Source organism: Salvelinus sp. IW2-2015, unplaced genomic scaffold, assembly GCF_002910315.2.
Source record: "Salvelinus sp. IW2-2015 unplaced genomic scaffold, ASM291031v2 Un_scaffold1849, whole genome shotgun sequence".
Lineage (NCBI taxonomy): Eukaryota > Metazoa > Chordata > Actinopteri > Salmoniformes > Salmonidae > Salvelinus > Salvelinus sp. IW2-2015.
The window spans coordinates 294,902-302,335 of NW_019943214.1; positions in this window are offsets into that span (position 1 = coordinate 294,902).

The following is a 7,434-nucleotide window of genomic DNA, read 5'->3' on the forward strand; positions in this document are numbered from 1 at the left end:
GTAGTCTGTGCTTTTCTTTATAGCCGAGGGTGTTTGGGAGCGTGGCTTCTTCCTTGCTGAGCGTTCGGGCCTTTCAGGTTATGTTGATATAGGGCTCGTTTTAGCTGTGGATGTAGATAGTTTTGTACCTGTTTCTACAGCATACTTCACAAGGTGCCCTTTTGCTGGTTGGGTCTGGGAATTGATTGTGCACTTTTCGCACCAAAGTACTTATCTCTAGGAGACAGAATGCGTCTCCATCTGAGCGGTAACGAGGGCTGCGTGTCCATGGTGGTTTATACTGTGGGTGACTATTGTTTATACAGGATCGAACCGTGGTAGCTTCAGGCATTTTTTGAAATTAGCTCCCAAGGATTGAACCAGACTTTGTGGGGTTAACAATTTTTTTTCTGAGGTCTTAGCCTATCTTTTGATTTTCCCATGATGTTCAAGCCAAGAGGTCACTTTGAGTTTGAAGGTAGGGCCTGTGAAAATACATCCACAAGTCACCTCCATTGACTCAAATATGTCAATTAGCTCTTTAGGAAAGCTTCCTAAACCTGACATCATTGATGATTTCCAAGCTGTTAAAGGCACAGTCAACTTGTGTATGTAAAGTTCTACCAATTTGGAATTGTTGGAGTCACGTGAACTTGAGGTACCCTTCCACACCAGTCGACGGAATACTCAAATGGAACGTGCATAAATCTGATTCATCACAGCAGGACAATACAACCATCGTTGGCAAGCCACTGACCAAGATATTCACATGACGTCTTGATAAGATTTCAGATTTGCCGAACAGGAGCGAGTAGAGTATAGTTCCCTCACGGATGCACCAAGCGGGGTACCGAGCGACCTTGAAAACAACCTGACTTATTCGTTATTCGTTTCTAACGCCCCTCAAGATGCGGAACATCATTGTGAGCTGTGTTGAAAAAACAATGTTCTATGACTCAACGCTAAGTATGTGGCTAAGAACTTCCGCTTCATCGTGGATAGGTTCAAACGTAACAGAGGCGAAACGATTGTATATGTGAGAAAACTAGTGACCGTGATAGAGATTCTGGTATGGCACTGGAGCACATTATTGAACTCAATGGATATATGTTAGTTCATGTTATAAGCATCCACTCTTGTACTTCTTAGAGACTCATTGGTGCTCCATCGTATAAATAGGATATCATCATTAGTCCTATACTAGCTACCCTACATTACCATCTCATATGTATATACTGTACTCTATATATCTACTGCATCTGCATCTTTTATGTATACATGTTCGACTAGCCACTTTAAATAATTGCCACTTTATTTAATACCCTCGGACAGTAACTCATTCATATGTTATTACGTAGCTCTGTGCATCTACTAGCATGCTTGCCTGATGCCGTTTGGTACCACCACTCTCCTATAATCCTTTATGTACCTATTCTTTTATCCTTTACCTTGTGTGTGTATTAAGGTAGTAGTCTGGTTGCCCTCCGGCTTATGCTCGTGTCTGTGGCGCAATTGTGGTTTGTTCTCTCGGGTGGTCTGGTCGCTTGAGGTGACCTGTACTTAGACACAGGACAAGTTTAGAATCTTATGCACAAGGCTGTGGTCTCGATATCATAAACTAACATTCTGTCATTAGGAAAATAGAGGCTGATTTCCGGCAAGCAAGCTGCAGTTGCAAGTCTTGTATACGTGATCAATACTAGTCGCATGAGCGAACAGAATGATGCAAAGAGGTGGCAAGGTATCACAATTGATCATTCTACTGTTCAATATCTTTTTACGTGTTCAAAGTTCCAGGTCTCTGGAGCTGGTTCAGAGCGTTTCATGGGCTCCAGTCTGTTGCAAGGGCACTATTTACGCGGCTACCTCTCGAGCATTCATTGAATTCTTTTCCTGCATGGCCGACATCACGTCGTCAACTGCCAATTCGAGTAAGATTTGCGAGGATCTGGAGAGCAATGCGCACAAACTAAGAAAGACATCACGATTTACGTGGTTATCTGAGCAATTATCTTCACTCGTGCTTGTCTACCATCTGAGAGGTTCTCCTTAGCTGACCGGGTTGCATACTAAACAAGCTCTGCCGTATATGGAAACTGCTTCGTCATCTGACGTAAGCGGCGCCTCCAGGGCTATACCTGGGTTGAGGTGGTTGGGCGACTTGGATGATGGTCTGGCGACTGTTGAGGTGGGGGTCGATGGGAGCCTGGGTGGTGGAGCACAGTCATTTGGTGGTAATCTAGTGCATCGTTGAATGTCATTTACAGTGAAGACTTACTGCCATCTGCAATTTTCCAGATACCCATTCTGAAGGCAGCGCATTCAGCTAAATAAGTGATGTGGTCTCCACTGCCTGCTTAGCTTATCAAGACAGACACCACTTCTCTTTAACCGCCTCCAGACACCAACGGCAATAGTCCTGGCCACAGGTAGGCTGCCAGATTGGCATTCATGCCGGGGCTGCCGCTAGCCTGCCCACGGGATCCTGCGATCATTGGCCCTTCTTCTAAACATGCCCGTGGGCATCGAGACGACTGGAAGGCCCCCTACACAAAGAGATACAGGCACAAGAAACATGAGCCTAGATTACCATGCATTCACGTTCCAGCCAAGATGAAAACTAGAAGGGAAAGATTTAAAGATTATTTTTTTAATTTGTCTGTAAAATGTCAACACAGGTATATCTTGTAAAGTTTCATGCCAGAGTTGTGGGTCTATTGACCAATGGTATGCTCGGATTGGTCAAGGCTGGAAAATGAGCATTAAACTCAAGGGTCGTACTCCCGCGTCATCACCTAGCCAGAGACCTGTGAAAGCAGAACAGTTGAGTTGTTTTACAATACGCAATGGCCAGAAAGGGACAATAAAACACAGGGAAAAAGGAAAGCAAGACCATCAAGGGAAGTAACCATGATGAATGTAGTAATAAGAGGGTCTAGTGTAGGCTCAATTGAATCCGTTTGACTTGGGCCTAGGAGTGAGGCATTACCAAGTCCTAAATATTCTCATAGGTAATCACTCATAATTGGGCGTTCAGATAGTCTAAGTCTAACTATGAGTTGTGAGGATTAAACTAGCTGCCCTAAAAAACAAAATATCTCGACTATTCATACAGAAAAAGTGGGTGCCAAAAAAGTAGCTGCCGAGTAGTGCTTTAGTCATTCCACGATGTCATTCTGGGAATAGTAAATAGTGGGAGGGCGCCGAGGTAGGTGCTTGTTGATTAGGGTGTGAGATGATCTGATCATGTCCCGGTCTAGGTTTCGAGGGCTGTTTGGAAACGCGTTATCATTATGACAAATACGTGCTCAGAATTGAATGTGAAGACACGCTTTTAAATAATGGTTTATATCACCTTTTGAACAAGTCACTGATAAAATTAACGTCACGCGTTACGAGTTCAATTGAAACTAGCATTCATATATTATCTATCTGAAGATAATGGCAACTAGCAACTCTATGCGCAGATTGTTTAATTTTTTTTTTTAACTTTCTCTTTAGGCTACAAGAGTACTTTTGTGGGTTATGGACCCTCTACTGACAATATTATGGACTCTGTTTTGAGTTGTTGAATGGCACACCCAGGGTCTGATTTGAGTTTGTTGTGGGCCCTCCCAGTCTGTTGAGTTGTTGTGGCCCCCCAGTCTGTTGAGTTGTTGTCGGCCCTCGACGCAGATCTTTTCGGCAGTGCTTGTGATGGCATGGGCCATATCCCAGTCTGTTCTGCGGCTCGTTTGTTTGGTCCGCCTGGTGTGCTTGGGTCGCGTCGTGATGATCCGCTTGGTCTGGCCGCTTGTGTTGCTTGGTCCGCTGTGTGTGGAGCTTGGTCCTGTGGCGTTGGTACGCCTGAGTTCGCTTCACTCACCACTGTAGACGCATTGGTGGGGGAGTTCGAATGATAAATCCAGACTGGAAAAGGCAGCGGAAACAATTTATGGATAAAGTTCAAATGCACTTAATGTATCAGGTCAATGCACAAGACCCTCTACTCGAAACCATCTTGCTCCAAGCCGCTTGCAAACCAGTATTGGGTTGTCAATTCTTTTTTGGGGGGAAAATTGAAATAAATGTGAAATCCATGGGCTATGAAATAATATATGGTTGATTACTGTCTGCGTCGTACCTCATCTGACTCTTAGAAATTCAACCTTCCTCGCAACTCACAGGTGTTGGCCTTCTATAGTACTCTTATCTTTGTCTCTCCCGTTCTCAGTCGATGTTATACAGTCTTTATCCTAGCGATAAGCTCTGCCCGGCTTCACGTGTCTGGTAATTCGCAGCAACACTCGCTTCCCAACACATCACGTTCATGGGGAGCCAGGCAGGAACAGTGATGGAGCCATGAAGGAACATGTGCTTGCTGTGTGCGTGGTAGTTGACCTGTTATCCTGCCACCCACCCTTCTAACCAGCCTCTTCCTTGTATGTTTCCTTTTCAATCAGCCTCGTGGTGCGCTGTCGGCCTCGCGGTGCGCTGTCGGCCTCGCGGTGCGCTGTCGGCCTCATTGATCAATCACTTACCTTCCTACTGCGTCATAGTAGTTGCTGACTCCCGACATATTTACTCCAGATAACAGACTTGTCAGACATGGAGTTTTGATTGGTTTACCTATTGACTAGTAACACCAGCCCAGTCCTCCACCTGGAAACTGGCAGGGAAGCAAAACGTTGATGTGCCACTGGTCTTCAATGATATCAAATGCTGCGCAAACCCAACCATATCTACTCTGGAAGTCTTAATGAGTGTGAACCAGTGATACAACTAATTCTGAACTAAGCAACCTTACTGAGTTCATTTATTGATCCAGGGACAAAGTACAACAGAAACACACGTCTCAGTAGTTAAGATGTGTTGTACCAAATGTCGCTGACGGCTTATTTTCAACTGCCGGCACACAGCTTTATCATTTAATGTGCACTGCAGTGTTGTAGTGTATAGCCTCATTGGGAATTGATTTGCGTTTAGTGTATTAAATAACAACATAGGGCTCTCCTACCATCCATTAGAATAGTGATGACAGAAATACAGAGGGATCATGGTTATTCATGACCCCATCTCCTCACCCTTCCTCTCCTCACCCTTCCTCTCCTCACCCTTCCTCTCCTCACCCCTCTCCTCACCCCTCCTCTCCTCTCCTCACCCCTCTACTCCTGTACTTGGCATGAGGATTCACACCCTACTGTTGTTGCTCTCTCTCTGTCACCATCACCTCATGTTTCAGCATGATAATGCACGGCCCCATGTCTCAAGGATCTGTACACAATTCCTAGAAGCTGAAAATGTCCCAGTTCTTCCATGACCTGTATACTCACCAGACATGACACCCGTTTGGGATGCTCTGGATCGACGTGTACGACAGCGTGTTCCAGTTCCCGCCAATATCCAGCGACTTCACACAGCCATTGAAGAGCAGTGGGACAACATTCAACAGACCACAATCAACAGCCTGATCAACTCTATGTGAAGGAGATGTGTCGCGCTGCATGAGGCAAATGGTGGTCACACCAGATACTGACTGGTTTTCTGATCCACGTCCCTACCCTTTTGTTTGAAGGTATCTGTGACCAGCAGATGCAGATCTGTATTCCCAGTCATGTGACATACATTTACTAGGGCCTAATGCATTTCAATTGACGGATTTCCTTATTTGAACTGTAACTCAGTAAAATCTTTGAAATTGTTGGATGTTGCGTATATATTTTTGTTCAGTGTAGTTTAGGGAACAGAGTTGTATGGAGGCCGGGTTAGGGAAGGGTTTTGCCGGGGGGCTTTACTTGGCTCATCTCGCTCTAGCGACTCCTTGTGGTGGGCCGGGTGCCTGCAGGCTGACTCTGGTAGTCAGTTGAACGGTGTTTCCTCTGACACATCAGTGCTGCTGGCTTCTGGGTTAAGTGGGCGGGTGTTAAGAAGCGGTTTGGGGAGGGTCATGTTTCAGAGGACGCATGACCCGACCTTCGCCTCCCGAGCCCGTTGGGGAGTTGCAGTGATGAGACAAGATCGAAATTGGAGAGAATATATATATTTTTTAAATAAATCGATGACAAAATTAGCAGAATGTCGGCCAAAATCCTCCGCGAACTTTCATTTCGTTTCTCCTGCCATCCCGTGGTTTGTCCCCTACTGGGTTTCCACCCTAAAACGGTGTTCCAACCCTCCGCTTCACTCATGATTGTCTACCGATATTCTACACTTCAACGTGTTTCGCAGAACATATACCCTGCTTATTGTTTCCCATCTGTGGTCTAACTGGGCTTTCCCAGTACTCACTACACCTAAACCCATGTGCTGTTCCCTACACAAGGCGCATAACTTGCTATGCGTGTTTCTTTACGCCAGTCCACCCTGATGAACATATCTTGTTGGCTCACAACAGTGCTCCTCACCGTGTGATATTCCTCACCCACTTCTTACGATATGTGAGTTGAGTGTTCCGCCAAACCTGTTGTTTCCCCAGCTAAACTGTGCTGTTCCAGCCCAACCTGGTTGTTCCGGGCCTAAACCCTGTGGGTGTGTCTCACCAGACCTGTTGGGCGTTGTTCTTTTTTTCACCAAAGTGCGCCATAAACTGGGCATCGCTTTTCCATCCACGCTCCCACTTACATGGCTGGCACTTACTTTATAGCTGACTGACCCTCCCTATAAGAACCATCCGATTTCCCTAGATAGTACATACTTTAGACCAGAAGCCCTATGCCCCGACCCTCCACTAATTCCCTGTGTGTGTTCCCCAGGTATAGTGCCCCACTTACTTACTAATACCCCCTGATGCCAGTATAGTGCCCTACCCCGAAACCCCTACCCCCTACCTATACAAAACTGCTTACTACTTTAACCCAGAGCCTGTTATGTATACCATCACCCCCTTCCTATTAAATCTGTGACCTAACACTACTTTAGACCAGAGTCCTATGTGAACCCTATTCCCTATATAGTGCACTACTTTAGACCAGAGCCCTATGAACCACTATTCCCTATATAGTGCCTCACTTCGTTTAGACCATGCCCTATAGAACCCTATCCCTATATAGTGCATCTACTTTAACTCAGAGGCCCTATGGAACCACTATTCCCGTATTATCCAGTGCACTACTTTAGACAGGCCCTATAGAAACCCTATTCCCTATAGGCACTACTTTAGACCAGAGCCCTAGAACCTATTCCCTATATAGTGCACTACTTTAGACCAGGCCCTAAGAACCCTATTCCCTATATAGTGCACTACCTGTTGACCAGAGCCCCCTATTACTCAACGCTAACATAAGGTCTCACTATCTTTAAACCAGGGACCCACCTATTGAATAGTGACAACCCTATTACGCCTATATAGTGTTCCCACACTACTGGTGTACCATGAGCCCTATTCTCCTAATATAGCACACTACTATAGACCAGGGGTCCTTATTCCCTATATTATAGCTACACTACTGTTACCAGCCCTCCCTAACCATCCCATAA